Genomic DNA, 17450 nt, shown 5'->3' with positions numbered 1-17450 from the left:
GCGTCAGTCCGGATTAGTTCCATTCAAATCATGCAAGTTAGAGTACAAAACAAGGGCAAAAGTTTTTGGAAAAGTCGTATCAACTCCCCCAAGCTTAAACCTTTGCTTGTCCTCAAGCAATTCAGTTGACAAACTGAAAGTGATAAAGAAAAACTTATACAAACTCTGTTTGCTCTTGTTGTTGTAAATATGTAAAGCCAACATTCAAGTTTTCAGCAAAGATTATTAACTAACCATATTCACAATAACATTTAGGTCTCATGTTTACTCATATCATTGGCATAATCAACTAGCGAGCAATAATAATAAATCTTGGATGACAACACTTTCTCAAAACAATCATAATATGATATAACAAGATGGTATCTCGCTAGCCCTTTCTGAGACCGCAAAACATAAATGCAGAGCACACCTGAAGATCAAGGGCTGACTAGAAATTGTAATTCATGATAAAAGAGATCCAGTCACAGTCATACTCAATGTAAACTAATAATTATACATGCAAATGACAGCGATGCTCTCTAACTGGTGCTTATTAATAAGAAGATGATGACTCAACATAAAAGTAAATGGATAGGCCCTTCGCAGAGGGAAGCAGGGATTTGTAGAGGTGCCAGAGCTCGGTTTTGAAATAGAGATGAATAATATTTTGAGCGGTATACTTCCATTGTCAACATAACAACCAAGAGATCTCGATATCTTCCATGCTACACACATTATAGGTGGTTCCCAAGCAGAATGGTAAAGTTTATATTCCCCCACCACCAACAAGCATCAATCCATGGCTTGCCCGAAACAACCGGTGCCTCCAAGTAACAACAATCCTGGGGGAGTTTTGTTTGCAATTATTTTGATTTGATTTGAGAATGGGACAGGGCATCTCGGTGACCAGTCATTTTCTCGTGAGTGAGGAGCGGAGTCCACTCCTCTTGAGAATAACCCGCCTAGCATGGAAGATACAGACAGCCCTAGTTGATACATGAGCTATTCGAGACTACAAAACAAAATTTTTATTTGAAGGTTTAGAGTTTGGCACATACAAATTTACTTGGAATGGCATGTAGATACCGCATATAGGAAGGTATGGTGGACTCATATGGAATAACTTTTGGGGTTTATGGGGTTGGATGCACAAGCAGTATTCTCGCTTAGTACAAGTGAAGGCTAGAAAGAGACTGGGAAGCGACCAGCTAGAGAGCGACAACAGTCATGAACATGCATTAAAATTAATCAACACTGAATTCAAGAATGAGTAGGATATAATTCACCATGAACATAAATATCGTGGAGGCTATGTTGATTTTGTTTCAACTACATGCGTGAACATGTGCCAAGTCAAGCCACTCGAATTGTTCAAAGGAGGATACCACCCTATCCTACCACATCACAACCATTTTAATAGCATGTTGGCACGCAAGGTAAACCATTATAAACTCCTAGCAAATTAAGCATGGCATGAGCAACTATAATCTATAATTGTCATTGCAAACATGTTTCATTCATAATAGGCTGAATCAGGAACGATAAACTAATCATATTTACAAAAACAAGAGAGGTCGAGTTCATACCAACTTTTCTCATCTCAACCAGTTCATCATATATCATCATTATTGCCTTTCACTTGCATGACCGAACGGTGTGGATAATAATAATAGTGCACATGCATTGGACTAAGCTGGAATCTGCAAGCATTTAATACAAGGGAGAAGACAAGGTAATATGGGCTCTTTGTTAGATCTACAATAATGCACATGAGAGCCACTCAACATTTTCATCGTGGTCTTCTCCTCTCTACCCCCAAGGAAAAGAAATGATATAAAACTATTTACAAGGGAAAGCTCCCAATAAGGAAAAGAAGAATGAGAAATCTTTTTGGGTTTTCTTTTTAATTACTACTACTACATGCATGGAAAGTAAACTAACTACAAGCTACAACTAATTTTTTTTGTTTTTTATTAAGGTTTTTCAAACACACAAGAAGAAAGCTTAAAAAGAAAATAAACTAGCATGGATGATACAATGAAAAAGTATGAGCATCAGCAACTAGAATTAGTGTGTGAACATGAATGTAATGTCGGTGAGAAATACATACTCCCCCAAGCTTAGGCTTTTGGCCTAAGTTGGTCTATGCCCATGGATCAAAGTGGTCCCCTCCAGTGTACTGAGGAGGATCCTTAGGATGCCACTGGTTGGCGATCTCCTCCGGATCCCACTGATAAAGAGACTGACGGTGAGGATCAAGTGGTGGCTCTGGCTCGGGCTCTGGAGCTGATGTCAGGCTCCGGTAGGCATGAATGGCCTCCGGTCGAACAAGGTACATGCCTGAAAATATGTTGAACAAAGAAGGAGCAGGCAAGGTAACAGTCTCAAAGTAGTCTTCATCAAATATCAGTCTATAGTTAAACAACTTCTTCTTATTCTTAACAATAAAATCATGTGCTACCATACTCTTATAATCTAGAAAAACACGAGGCAATAACTTTTCCTCTTTCTCATAATGCCTAATAGGTATGTCAAAGTGTGCAGCAAGGCGCGAAGCGAAGATGCCTCCTAAGACGGGACCCTTTGTACGGTTCAGATTTAACCGTTTAGCAACAATAGCACCTAAACTAAAAGTGGTATCACGAAACAAAGCATGGCGCAAAATAACAATATCAGGGGCACTAAGATTTCCACAGTTCCCGTGACCAATTAAGCATCTACTAGAAAATATTGCGAAGTAGCGTAGGACAGGAAAATGTATGCTAGTAATTCTTGCATCGGAAACCTTCCTCATTTCCCCTACATCAATCATATCAATGAATCCTTCCACATCATTACGATGTGGTTCCTCTATGCTGCCCTCAAAGGGTATCCTAAAAACCCAGCAAAAATCATGAAGTGACATCTCCCTATGCTCATCATATAAATAAAATTCCACCGAAGGTGGTGATCTCTTAGCATGGAAATGAAAATTTTGGAAAAAAATATATTGGTGAGTAAGAGATACTGTTCACGCTAGTCGTGGAGGAAGTCGGTTAGGCCTGCATTCTTAGCCAAATAGTAATCTTCATAAATCCCGACTTCTCTCAAGAAATCATCACAAGGCCATTCACACGGCCGAACCTCCGCGGTACGAGGGAGCTTATACTTGGGATTCTTATTCTCTTCACTTTGCTTATCCTTCGAGCTTCGGCTTGATGAGCCCCTCAAAAATCTCTTCATCTTTTTCTGAAAATTTCTGAAATTTTTAGTAACTTAAAAGAAAAGTGAACCAAACTCAACAAAATTGATAGCAACTACTCCTACAAGTACCTAGAGGCTATATCATGCATTAAAACTACTTTTGACCACATAAATTTGACATGTAAGCTTAAGAACAGGGTCATCTAAGCATCAAAAAATTGCAATAAATAAAGCACTAGAACAAAAACTAATTGGACCATTGGAGGAGTCACATACCGAATAACAATCCCCCAAAGCAGTTTTGTGCATGGAGCTTTGAGCAAGGAGATCAAAATGGCAGCAAGATGAGCTAGAACTCGGGTTTGAGCTGGTGGATGTTTTTTTCTGGAGGAAGACAAAGTGTGTGGGTGCAAGAATAAGTGGAGGGGACCCACATGGGGTTCATGAGGCAGGGGGCGCGCCCAGGGGGTAGGGCGCACCCTCCACCCTTGTGGGCACATGGTGGGTCCCCCTAGTGTGTTCTTAGTGCCAATAATTCTAAAATATTCTCGAATTAATCATATTAAATTTTTAGGACATTTGGAGAACTTTTATTTACGGGGAATTTTTATTGCAAGGACAATTTAGAAAATAGACAAAAAATACTATTTTTGCTTTATTTAATATAAATAACAGAAAGTAAAAGGAGGGTACACAAGGTTGTGCTTTCTAACTTCATCCATCTCATGCTCATCAAAAGGAATCCACTAACAAGGTTGATCAAGTCTTGTTAATAAACTCATTCTAAATTGCATGAAACCGGAGAAATTTTGAATAACACTAGGTTACCTAAACTGGGATATGCACATCCCCAACAATAAGAATATCATATTTCTTCTTGGCAGTAGGAAGAGGAAATTCAGAACCTCCAATAGTAATCGTTGAAATTTTTCTAATAGAATTGATATTGTGGACTTGAGGTTGCTTCCTCGAAAAGTGTCTGTGTGCTCATTACCATTAACATGAAAAGTGACATTGCCTTTGTTGCAATCAATAACAGCCCCTGCAGTATTGAAAAAGGGTCTACCAAGGATAATGACATACTATCGTCCTTAGGAATATCAAGAATAACAAAGTCCATTAAAATAGTAATGTTTGCAACCACAACAGGCAGATCCTCACAAATACCGACATGTATAGCAGTTGATTTATCAGCCATTTGCAAAGATATTTCAGTAGGTGTCAACTTATTCAAATCAAGTCTACGATATAAAGAGAGAGGCATAACACTAACACCGGCTCCAAGATCACATAAAGCAGTTTTAACATAGTTTCTTTTAATGGAGCATGGTATAGTTGGTACTCCTGGATCTCCTAGTTTCTTAGGCATTCCACCCTTAAAAGTGTAATTAGCAAGCATGGTGGAAATTTCAGCTTCCGGTATCTTTCTTTTATTAGTAACAATATCTTTCATGTACTTAGCATAAGGATTCATTTTAAGCATATCAGTCAAACACATACGCAAAAAGATAGGTCTAATCATTTCAGCAAAGCACTCAAAATCCTCATCATCCTTTTTCTTGGATGGTTTAGGAGGAAAAGGCATGGGTTTCTAAACCCATGGTTCTCTTTCCTTACCGTGTTTCCTGGCAACAAAGTCTCTCTTATCATAACGTTGATTCTTTGATTGTGGGTTATCGAGATCAATAGTAGGTTCAATCTCTACATCATTATCATTGCCAGGTTGAGCATCAACATGAACATCATCATTAACATTATCACTAGGTTCATGTTCATTACCAGATTGTGTTTCAGCATCAGAAATAGAAATATCATTGGGATTCTTAGGTGTGTCAACAACAGGTTCACTAGAAGCATGTAAACTCCTATCATTTTCTTCTTCTTCTTCTTAGAAGAACTAGGTGCATCAACATTAGTTCTCTGAGAATCTTTCTCAATTCTCTTAGGATGGCCCTCAGGATACAAAGTTTTCTGAGTCATTTTACCCCCTCTAGTCATAACTCTAACAACAATATCATTTTTCTTAATATTTAATTCATTGAGCAAATCATTCTGAGCTTTAAGTACTTGTTCTACTTGAGTGGTAACCATAGAAGCATGTTTACTAATAAGTTTAAGTTCACCTTTAACTCTAGACATATAATCACTCAAGTGTTCAATCATATCAGCATTGCGTTTCAATTGTCTACCAACATAAGCATTGAAGTCTTCTTTCTTAACCATAAAGTCATCAAACTCATCCAAGAATTGGCTAGCAAACTTAGTAGATGGGATTTCACATTTATCAAATCTATAGAGAGAATTTACCTTTACTACCTGTGCCGGGTTATCAAGACCATGTATCTCTTTAATAGGTGGTAAATTCTAACATCTTCAGCTTTAATACCTTTTTCTTTCATAGATTTCTTTGCCTCTTGCATATCTTCAGGACTGAGAAATAGAATACCCCTTTTCTTCGGAGTTGGCTTAGGAGTTGGTTCAGGAAGTGTCCAATCATTTTCATTACTCAACATATTATTCAATAGAAATTCAGCTTGATTAACTGTTCTTTCCCTGAAAACACAACCAGCACAACTATCCAGGTGGTCTCTGGAAGCATCAGTTAGTCCATTATAAAAGATATCAAGTATTTCATTTTCCTTGAGAGGATGACCAGGCAAAGCATTAAGTAATCGGAGAATCCTCCCCAAGCTTGTGGGAGACTCTCTTCTTCAATTTGCACAAAATTATATATTTCCCTTAAAGAAGCTTGTTTCTTATGAGCGGGAAAATATTTAGCAGAGAAGTAATAAATCATATCCTAGGGACTACGCACACAACCAGGATCAAGAGAATTAAACTATGTTTTAGCATCACCCTTTAATGAGAATGGAAACAACTTAAGGATAAAGTAATAGCGAGTTTTCTCCTCATAAGTAAACAGGGTGGCTATATCATTTAATTTAGTAAGATGTGCCACAACTGTTTCATATTCATAGCCATAGAAACGATCAGATTCAACCAAAGTAAGTAACTCAGGATCGATAGAGAAATCATAATCCTTATCGGAAATAAAGATAGGTGAAGTAGCAAAAGCAGGGTCATATTTCATTCTAGCATTCAAAGACTTTTCTTTAAGCTTGGCTAATAATTTCTTAAGATCAGATCTATCATTTCAAGCTAATAAGTCTCTAATTCTTCATCCATAACATAACCCTCAGGCACAACAGGCAATTCATATCTAGGGGAGAATCTTCATCATCACTTTCGTCAATATTATCAGTTTCAATAATTTTGTTCTCTCTAACCCTAGCAAGTTGTTCATCAAGAAATTCACCTAATGGCACAATATTATCAAGCATAGAAGTAGTTTCATCATAAGTATCATGCAAAGCAGAAGTGGCATCATCAATAACATGCGACATATCAGAATGAATAGCAGGAGTAGGTGTCGCAAGTTTACTCAAAATAGAAGGTGAATCAAGTGCAGAACTAGATGGCAGTTCCTTACCTCCCCTCGTAGTTGAGGGAAAAATCTTGGTTCATTTATCTTTCAAGTTTTTCATAGTGATCAGCAAATATAAATCCCAAGTGGCTCAAAGAATAGATCTATGCTCCCCGGCAATAGCGCCAGAAAATAGTCTTGATAACCCACAAGTATAGGGGATCGCAACAATTTTCGAGGGCAGAGTATTCAACCCAAATTTATTGATTCGACACAACGGGAGCCAAAGAATATTCTCAAGTATTAGCAGCTGAGTTGTCAATTCAACCAAACCTGGAAACTTAATATCTGCAGCAAAGTATTTAGTAGCAAAGTAATATGATAGTAGCGATAATGGTAGCGAAAGTAATAGTTTTGGTTCTATAGTGATTATAACAGTAGCAACAGAAAAGTAAATAAGCAAAGAACAATATGTGAAAAGCTCGCAGGCAATGGACCAGTGATGGATAATTATGTCAGATGCGATTCCTCATGCAATAGTTATAACATAGGGTGACACAGAACTAGCTCCAGTTCATCAATGTAATGTAGGCATGTATTCCGAATATAGTCATACATGCTTACGGGAAAGAACTTGCATGACATCTTTTGTCCTACCCTCCCATGGCAGCGGAGTCCTATTGGAAACTAAGGGATATTAAGGCCTCCTTTTAATAGAGTACCGGAGCAAAGCATTAACACTTAGTGAATACATGAACTCCTCAAACTACGGTCATCACCGGTAAGTATCCCGATTATTGTCACTTTGGGGTTAACGGATCATAACACATAATAGGTGACTATAGACTTGCAAGATACGATCAAGAAATCACATATATTCATGAAAACACAATAGGTTCATATCTGAAATCATGGCACTCGGGCCCTAGTGACAAGCATTGAGCATAGCAAAGTCATAGCAACATCAATCTCAGAACATAATGGATACTAGGGATCAAACCCTAACAAAACTAACTCGATTACATGATAAATCTCATCCAACCCATCACCGTCCAGCAAGCCTACGATGGAATTACTCACGCGCGGCGGTGAGCATCATGAAATTGGTGATGGAGGAAGGTTGATCATGACGATGGCGACGGATTCCCCTCTTTGGAGCCCCGAACGGACTCCAGATCAGCCCTTCCGAGAGAGATTAGGGCTTGGCGGCAGCTCCGTATCGTAAAACGCAATGAATCCTTCTCCCTGATTTTTTCTCCCTGAACGTGAATATATGGAGTTGGAGTTCAGGACGGGGGAGCGTCAGGGGGCCCACAAGGCAGGGGGACGCGCCCAGGGGGTAGGCACGCCCCCACCCTCGTGGACAGTGTGTGGGTGTCACGACCGGTTTTCCAATAAAAATATTTACTCATAGACCAGTCTTTTGAGTCCAGTATGAGAGAAATCCTCCTCACTGGTAGACAATTTCTTGATACAATAAGCCAGTAGCATAAAATATATTACAGGGTTGAACTGCGGCTGCTCAACCAAATCATTACAAGCACGCCAATAATCATACATAATGGCGGACAGGACACAGTGGTGTGGAGACATACTACTGACTCATGGATAGGTTGGTGGTGGAAAAGCACAGCGGGGAAGGAAATACAAGACTCTAAGAATATCATTTCATCGAACGTCGGGGTGAGGCTCGATGAATTTATTTGGTAGCGGAAGCGGATATAAAACAGTGGCCAAATCCAGGGTCGCACGAGACTGACTGGGACTCCTCTAAGTGTCGGACTCGCTATCGAATTCTTTATCCATGAGATCGCCTTCGTCAGCATCTGGCCAATTCAACAAGCCAGTGAGTACTTTGAAAGTACTCGCAAGACAGTTCGGACGTAAGATATAACAAATGCATGCATGGATGCAACATGATTAATTCCTTAATGCACAATAAATAAAATTGGCATAACGGGTAAGTAAAAAGGAAAAACGGCGGTAGTCCGCCTGAAATTCCACAGAACATAAATAAGGACCGATCGGGTGTCTGAAGTGACGCCTCGAAAGGTGAACAAATAAAAATAAGGAAAATGATGCCACAGTCGGGCATCTTAGCGACACCACATAAAGGGCTTTAAAAGAAATGCCACGGTCGGACGTCTGAGCAACATCACATAAAGGGCTTTAAAAGAAATTCCATAGTCGGACGTCAGAGCAACATCACAGAAAGGGCTTTAAAAGAAATGCCACAGTCGGACGTCTGAGCGACATCACATAAAGGGCTTTAAAAGCAATGCCACAGTCGGACGTCTGAGCGACATCGCAGAAAGGGCTTTAAAAGAAATGCCACAGTCGGACGTCTGAGCGACATCGCAGAAAGGGCTTTAAAAGAAATGCCACAGTCGGACGTCTGAGCGACATCACATAAAGGGCTTTTATTCACAAGTAAATAATACTCATAATAAACATTCAATTCATGAAAACAAACGGGTTAGTCCATCCGCAGGAGTGATCATTTAACCGGACTTAGCACTCATGCGATTCACCGGAGTTTCTGTCATCAAAGCTGACAATTGATTAGGATAAGAAGGAACGAAACTTGACATGGAAGAGATGATTTGGAGGAATATATGACTCTGCAGAGTTTGTACAAAATTTTTCCCACAGTCAACGGATTTCCGTAGTCACGAAGGACTAGTTCCGTTTACGGTATTTCAGAACAAAACACAGGTAACCGGTACACACCCATCCTACCTCTCGATGCTAGGAATCACCCTAGTCATCGTCCAAGAAAAACTTTTGAGACGGGGAGATCACAATCTCGAATAGCATGGGATCAAATTTATATACGCGCGCTCTAAGGGGTGCCCCCCTCTCGGTCCCAACCGGAAACACCCATGCCCCCTGACCGGATGACTGGCTTTAATCCAGGGCCATGGAACCATCATCACGGCCTCTCCTCTTTGGTGTGTACCATGAAAGCGGTTTGAAACTTACTAAACCATATTCCTTGCGGAAAACATGTGGTAGTACAAGGAAGGAAATGATAGGTACTGGACCGATATGGTTTGACACTGAAGTCACATAGCCTGGCGTAAGACTGGCATGCTACAACACTGCCATCGTACCCGTTCTCATGCCAACACATGGCCATTCATATTCACATTCATCCACGTATGGATCATCGAACTCACTTAACTCATTATCACATAAAATAACGTTCATCGGTATACTCTCCGGCATGCCATGAAACTAACTAAATGCAAAACATGCCAAGACACTCATCATATCAAAAGTTCAAACATGCTTGCCTGGTTCAGAGCAGTCGGAGCCTAGCTCGGTGAAGTTCGCGGCTCCGTCACCTCCTTCGGTATCTACGTTTAAAGAAAATATATGCGCTAACGTAAACACCAAGGAGAGCACAGAAGGTAAACCAAATATTTTTCAAATAAATCTGATAAAAAACTAGACAAAAATTTAAAGAGAACAGAAAAAGAATCAATCAAAAATACTTTTCTAATTAAAAGTTATAAGGGTTTTTGTCCAGGGACTTATCTGTAATGAAACTGAAGATCTCCAGGGGCTAGTTTATAAAAACAGAAAACGCTTCGGTAGAGACTACGCCAGCCCGAAGAGAAAACGTATTCTGCCCGAAGGCGCTTCCAGAAAACGATTCGAAGAGAGAGCAGAGAGGCTGACGGTGGGGTCCCACCTGTCAGGTTCAAATGTTTAAACGGGGCGGCAGAGTTCGCCGGCGCCCGAGAGCCGCGGTGGTCGCCGGCGGCGATCCACGGCGAGGCAGAGAGATCGGAGAGTACCTCCGTGCTCAGGGTACCCTTCCACGTCAGTTGATGGTGGTGGAGTCGGTCGGCGAGCACCACGTCGACGGCGAGCTTTGCTCCGGTGGACGGCGGCTCGGGTGGTCGAGGGGCTCGTCGGAGAGGGCTGCAAAGGTTAAATTGAAGAGGGGGTCATGCTCCTGGCAGCTAGAGAAGGTAACGAACGGGGTTTGAGTGCCGGAGATGGCCTCACCAGAACGAATCGGGCTGGAGGCCGAGGCGGGGCGAGGTGGCCGGAGCTGGGGAAGGAGACCTCCTCGAGGTCCCCCTAGTGGCCTGGCGGGGTGTTGGTGAGTAGTGGGGGTGCTGCGTGCACGAGAGTGAGCTCGGGACCCCTTTATATAGGCGGTCCGAGGCGGTTGCCGTGAACGAGGATCACCGGCGAGCGATTACGGTGGCGCAGTGCTCGGTCGGGGTGGTTAGGTGGTCGAGCATCATCACGGAGGTTCAACGGGTCCGTTTTGGTGTTAAACTGGCCGGGGTTTGGGTGTTAAGGGAGAGCTCGACGGAACGGTGAGGGTGCGGGCCCGTCGGCGGCGGAGAGCGCGTTCCGTGCTTGCCGGCCACGGTGGCTGTGCTACGGGCGTGCGCTGGCGTGCATGAGGCCACGCGGAGAGCCAGGGGGCGATGGGCGGCGCGGAACGGCGTTCTGCTGTGGGGTGCCTCCTGTCGGCCGCCACGGGAGGTCCCGATGCCGCAGAAGACGCCGGCGAGGGCGGGCCAGCGCGCTACCGACGCCAGGAAGGCTCCACGCACGCGTGTGCAGCTTCGGACAAGAGGAAGAGGCGGCGAGGAACGTGCCAAGGGCACTGTGGCCGCGTGACTGAAACTGACGAACTGAAGATGACACTGAAACTGAATTTACTGAACTTTGAACAGTAACAGTGCCCACAAGGTGTTCGACAGAATGATCCAGGCATGTAGGGATTTTTCCTTGAGCTGATTTTTGGTGGAGTGGCTTCTCATTGCTCAAATAGGCTGCCTGAATTTTGGTGGAATTTTTGGAGGAGTGTGGATATGAATTTCATCAAATTTGGCAAATCTGGTCCAAACCTGCAGAGACTGTATTTTGAAAAATTTGAAAAGAGGAGGAGTGGATCAAGATGGTTCTGGGTTGTGGGTTCAAAGGACAATCCAGGAGAATTGGTTTGAGGTCAAAACTCAAATGCAATAGGGCACTTGCTTTGAAAATCCCTCAGGCTCCAAATAATTTTCAGAATTGAATTGAGGGGAAAAATAATTAGATAAAAAATCCAAAACTTGTTTGGATTAGTTGGGACAGAGAATTTAGGTTGATCACAAGGGGGAGGGGAGGTTTTGGAGGGGTTTTACCACATGGGCAAAAATGCCAAGTCATGGTGGTTCCAAGATAAGAAAATCCCAAATTTCATGGAGTTTCTTTTTAAAAGAAAAAGATTAAACTCCCAAAAAAATTTTTGGGAGAGAACCAACAGAGAGGAAGTTTCAAAAGGTCAAACACCAAAGTTTGAAGCAAGAATAAAAACTTGCCAAAGGAAAGAAAGTTTTTTTTAAGAGGAAGGTTTTTCTGAAAAATTTCAAATGGCCTCTTTTCAAAAACCACAAAGTTTTTGCTGAAAACCAAAGTAAAAATTTTGGAGTGTCACAACACCTACCCCCTTAGGAAAAATCTCGTCCCCGAGATTTCAGCTGATCCTTAAATAAGTGTGGATGCTCTGTCCGAAGAAAATCCTCGCTTTCCCAAGTTGCTTCACTATCGGTGTGATTGCTCCACTGGACTTTGAAAAACTTGATGGTTTTCTGTCGGGTTCTCCTTTCAGACTCCTCTAATATTCTTATGGGACGTTCTCGATAAGTGAGGTCTGGCTGTATGTCAATGTTCTCATGAGATACTTGTTTCTCTGGGTTGCTCACGCACTTCCTTAATTGAGAGACGTGGAACACGTCGTGAATGTCGAACAAGTCTTCGGGTAAGTCTAGCTGGTAGGCTACAGTGCCTCTTCGTGCCACTATGCAAAATGGTCCAATGAATCTTGGTGCTAATTTTCCTTTAATCTTAAACCGTTGCAATCCTCTCATCGGGGATACTCTCAAGTATACGAATTCACCGGGTTCGAAACTGACCCTACGATGTTTCTGATCATAATAACTTTTCCGTCGACTTTGAGCGGTCTTAAGTCGGTCCATGATTAGCTTGACCTTTTCCTCGGCTTCTCTGAGCATATCTGGTCCAAAGATGCGGCTGTCTCCGGTCTCTGACCAATTTAGCGGGGTACGACATCTCCTTCCGTATAGGGCTTCGAAAGGGGCCATTTGCAGGCTGGCCTGGTAACTGTTGTTGTATGCGAACTCGGCATATGGCAGGCTGTCCTCCCAACTGGTTCCATAGGTGAGGACACATGCTCTCAGCATGTCTTCTAAAACCTGGTTTACGCGTTCTGTTTGTCCATCAGTCTGTGGATGGTATGCGGTACTGAAGGCTAGTTGGGCTCCCAGAGCCTGTTGTAATTGCTCCCAAAATCTTGAGACGAACTGAGTGCCTCTGTCGGAAATTATAGTCTTCGGGACACCGTGCAGACAGACTATGCGGGAAAGATAAATCCTGGCAAGCCTCTGAGTGGTGTAGGTTGTCTTCACTGGAATAAAGTGTGCTACTTTGGTCAACCTGTCAGTGATGACCCATATGGCATCATTCCCGTGTCGTGACCGAGGTAATCCGACAATAAAATCCATCCCTATTTCATCCCATTTCCACTCAGGTATTTTGTTAGGTTGCAGTAGTCCGGCTGGTCTCTGATGTTCAGCTTTTATGCGTTGACATGAGTCGCAACATGCAATGAAAGCGGCTATGTCCCTCTTCATACCGTGCCACCAAAATCTTTCCTGAATATCATTATACATTTTGGTTCCTCCAGGGTGGATCGAATATGGAGTGGTGTGTGCTTCAGTTAAAACTTGCTGTTTAAGGTCTTCTATGTTTGGCACGCATAGCCTTTCTCCGTACCATAATATTCCTTCATTGTCTATGACGAATTCCGAGGCCTTGCCCATACTCAACTTCCTTTTAATTCCTTCAATGCTGGGGTGACCGGACTGAGCCTCTTTAATTTTCTCCACAAGGTGTGGTTGTATTTCCAAGTTTGATATGGTGCCTTCTGCTACCATTATCAAGTTGAGCTTGACAAATTCTTGATGGAATTCGGGCCTCAAGCTGTGCAGATAGTTCCCGTCGGAGCTGGGGTTCCGACTCAGGGCATCGGCCACTACGTTTGCTTTCCCTGGATGGTAATGGATACCAACATCATAATCCTTTACCAATTCTAACCAGCGGCGTTGCCGTAAATTTAGTTCTGGCTGCGTAAAAATGTATTTGAGGCTTTTGTGATCTGTATATATCTCACATCGATTCCCAAGTAGAAAATGCCTCCATTCCTTGAGTGCATGAATAACTGCTGCCATTTCTAAATCATGAGTGGGATAATTTTCCTCGTGTTTGCGAAGTTGCCTTGAAGCGTAGGCGACAACCTTGCCTTCTTGCATCAACACGCATCCGAGACCCTTTCTGGATGCGTCACAAAATACTTCAAAATTCTTGTGTATATCGGGTACAATTAATACTGGTGCTGTTGTTAATTTCCGCTTTAGCTCTTGGAAACTTTTCTCGCAGGCTTCTGTCCATTCAAACTTCTTATCTTTCTTGAGTAACTGTGTCATAGGCTTGGATATGGTGGAAAATCCTTCAATAAATCTGCGGTAATATCCTGCCATTCCCAAGAAACTTCGTATGTCCGTTACGCTGGCTGGTGACTTCCAGTCAAGTACGGCCTTGACTTTCTCTGGATCCACTGCTATACCGTCTTGAGTCAGCACGTGGCCTAGAAAACCTACTTGTCTTAGCCAAAATTCGCACTTGCTGAACTTGGCATACAATTGGTGTTTCCTTAGCTCTCCTAGTACAATCCTGAGATGTTCTGCATGCTCTTCTGGTGTTTTGGAGTATACCAGAATATCGTCGATGAATACTACGACGAATTTGTCCATAAACTTCATAAATAATTTGTTCATGAGGTGAACAAAATATGCCGGGGCGTTAGTTAATCCAAATGGCATCACTGTGAACTCGTACAGTCCATATCTGGAGGTGAAGGCTGTTTTGGGGATATCTTCTGTTCGTACCTTCAATTGATGGTATCCTGACCTTAAGTCAATTTTTGAGAATACCTTGGCCTGAGCAAGTTGATCAAACAAATCGTTTATCCTTGGCATCGGGTATTTGTTTTTGACTGTGACCATGTTAAGTGCTCGATAGTCGACACAATCTCAGCGTTCCATCCTTCTTCTTGGCAAATAAAATTGGTGATCCCCAAGGTGAGGAGCTGGCCCGAATGTATCCTTTATCTAGTAATTCCTTTATTTGCTTCTTCAATTCGATCAACTCGGATGGTGCCATTCTGTATGGTTTCTTGTATATGGGGGTGGTTCCTGGTGCTAGCTCAATGCGGAATTCTATTTCTCGGTCTAGTGGCATGCCTGGCAGCTCTTCAGGGAATACATCTGGAAATTCACACACTACTGGAACCTTGCTTAGCTCAGAAACGTCCACCTTATTTAATCTCGGTTGCCGGGGTCTTTTTCCTTCCTTGGCTGATACTCTTATTGTCTTCCCTTGGTGGTGTGTGAGAATCACGGTCCTGTTGAAACAGTCGATAAAACCTTTATTGGTGGTTAGCCAATCCATCCCTAGGATGACATCCAGTCCTTTATTTTCCAATATAATAAGATTCGCGTAAAACTCCAATCCTTCAAACTCAATGACCACATTCTGACAGTAATTCTGAGAAACTTGCTGAATCCCGGGGGACTTGATTATTATGGATTTCTCCAAAGGAAGCATCGAAAAATTATTTTGCAAAGCAAAACTTTTCGAGATGAAAGAGTGAGAAGCTCCAGAATCAAACAAAACCATTGCAGGTATTGTGTTGACAGGAAACGTACCGAGTACGATATCCGAAGCATTTTGTGCCTCCTCTTTGGTTACGTGGTTCAGATGACCCTTCCTGTGGTTATTGTTGGGATTGAAATTGTTTCGTTTGGGCGCTGAATTATTGCCGCCGTTGTTCGGCTTTGGGGTTGAGTTCCTTGGCTTGGGGCACTGTTTGGCATAATGCCCTTCTTCTCCACAAGCGTAACAAGTAACGCCGGGGCGATAGGTGAATTCCTTGTCCCTTGCATGAAAATTCTTGATTGGGCGTGAGACATTGGATGAGAATTTGGGGGTCCCACCCTTTTTAAAATCTATCTTGCTTCGGTGATTGCGAGTGTGATTAGTCTGGTCCCTTTTTCGCTTGCGGATATCTTCCAGACTGCGTCTCTCATTTTCCAGAGTAATGGCCTTGTCCACCAGCGTTTTAAAATCAGGAAAAGTGTGCACGACCAGTTGGCATTTAAGTGCGGGTGCCAGACCGTCAAGGAATTTCTCCATCTTCTTGATTTCAGTCATACGCTCTTCATTGGCGTAGCGGGACAATAGAGTAAATTGACTGTTGTAATCTGACACTGTCATGTTCCTTTGTTTGAGGTCATCGAATTCCCTCTTCTTGATTTTCATAATACTCTTAGGAATATGTGCACCACGGAAACCTTCCTTGAAATCATCCCAGGTTATGTCATTTTCGTTGGGATGCATGTGCAGAAAATTCTCCCACCACGATGCGGCTGCTCCTGTGAGATAGTGTGGAGCATATAATACCTTCTCGGGGTCTGAACATTTTGCAATAATTAATTTCCTCTCCATATCTCGAAGCCAGTCCTCGGCTTCAAGAGGCTTGTCAGTGTGAGAAAATGTTTGAGGACGTGTCTTCTGTAGCTCAGATAACTTGGAATGTTGCTGATACTGTCCATGATGACTCCCCATGTTGATGACTTGGTTCATCATCTCACGATGTTGTTGCTGACTCTGTTCATAAAGGCGGCACATTTGTGAAAGTGCCGATTCATTGCCCGGTTGGCTTGACTGTCCCTGAGTGAACTCGTTGCTGGGTTGTGCATCATAATTTTCCTCTGATGGAAATGGCATGGAGCGAGTCCAAGGACGAGACATTTTTCACTCTGGGGATATATTTTGTAAAACCCATAAGAAAAGCGGAAAGAGTCGCAAAAACAAATCCATAAAATGCATAAAGCTGGCAGATATTATTAAATACCCAAGCTTACTTAAGAAAAACAAATCGACTTGCGCACGGAGAAGGACTGCTCATTACATATCTTACACGCGGGCGGTAATTATACAATACATCACTCAGGATATGCGTACATAATCCTGACATGTTATTAAGGCTAGTGCACTTCTCCAGATCCTACATGATGCGCAAACAGGCTACTTCTCACAGCCTATGCACATATCTTACAAGCGGTACAATACATGGCAGCTAAGCGTACTCAGGTAGAGATGTTGACGATCTCCCTTGCCCTGCCGAGGGCGAGGCGTAGCGAGGTTGGGGACTCGACTTCCTCCTCGCTAATGGGCTCCATACGTGTAGTGTTGCGCAGAGTGGGCGGAGCGGTTGCCAGGGGCGGAGCAACACGTACAGGAGTGGGCGCGAAGGTTGGTGTAGTGCGCGCTGGAGTGGGTGCAATGACTTGGTTAAATTCTTCGGTAGAAGGCAGGCGACGAGTAGGCGTAAAAGATGCTGATGACGAGACAAAAGTCGGTGGCGGAGCGATTGGTAGGAGCTCCCTCCTGTTGGCAGCACAGCCATGGACTGAGTCCATGCGGGTAGCTACGAAGTCATCCACCAGGTTGTCGAAGGCTGCCTCTAGGGCCCGGAGATACTCAATGAGCATCTCAAAAGCCTCGTCTCGTTCTCCTCTGGGGCAGGAGTATGCGTAGCGACAGGTGTAAGGCACATGGCACGGAAGATAACGGTAACGACGAGTCTTCATCACGGGAAGGACATCCCTGAGACGAGCTATCGCCTCGCGGGCTGCCATCTGCATAGCATGCCTCTCCGTAGGCATGGCTCTTCCCACGAACCGGAAGCGGCGTAACTCACCACGCC

Source organism: Triticum dicoccoides, chromosome 7A (assembly GCF_002162155.2).
Source record: "Triticum dicoccoides isolate Atlit2015 ecotype Zavitan chromosome 7A, WEW_v2.0, whole genome shotgun sequence".
NCBI lineage: Eukaryota > Viridiplantae > Streptophyta > Magnoliopsida > Poales > Poaceae > Triticum > Triticum dicoccoides.
Note: the sequence above shows the minus strand (reverse complement) of the source record.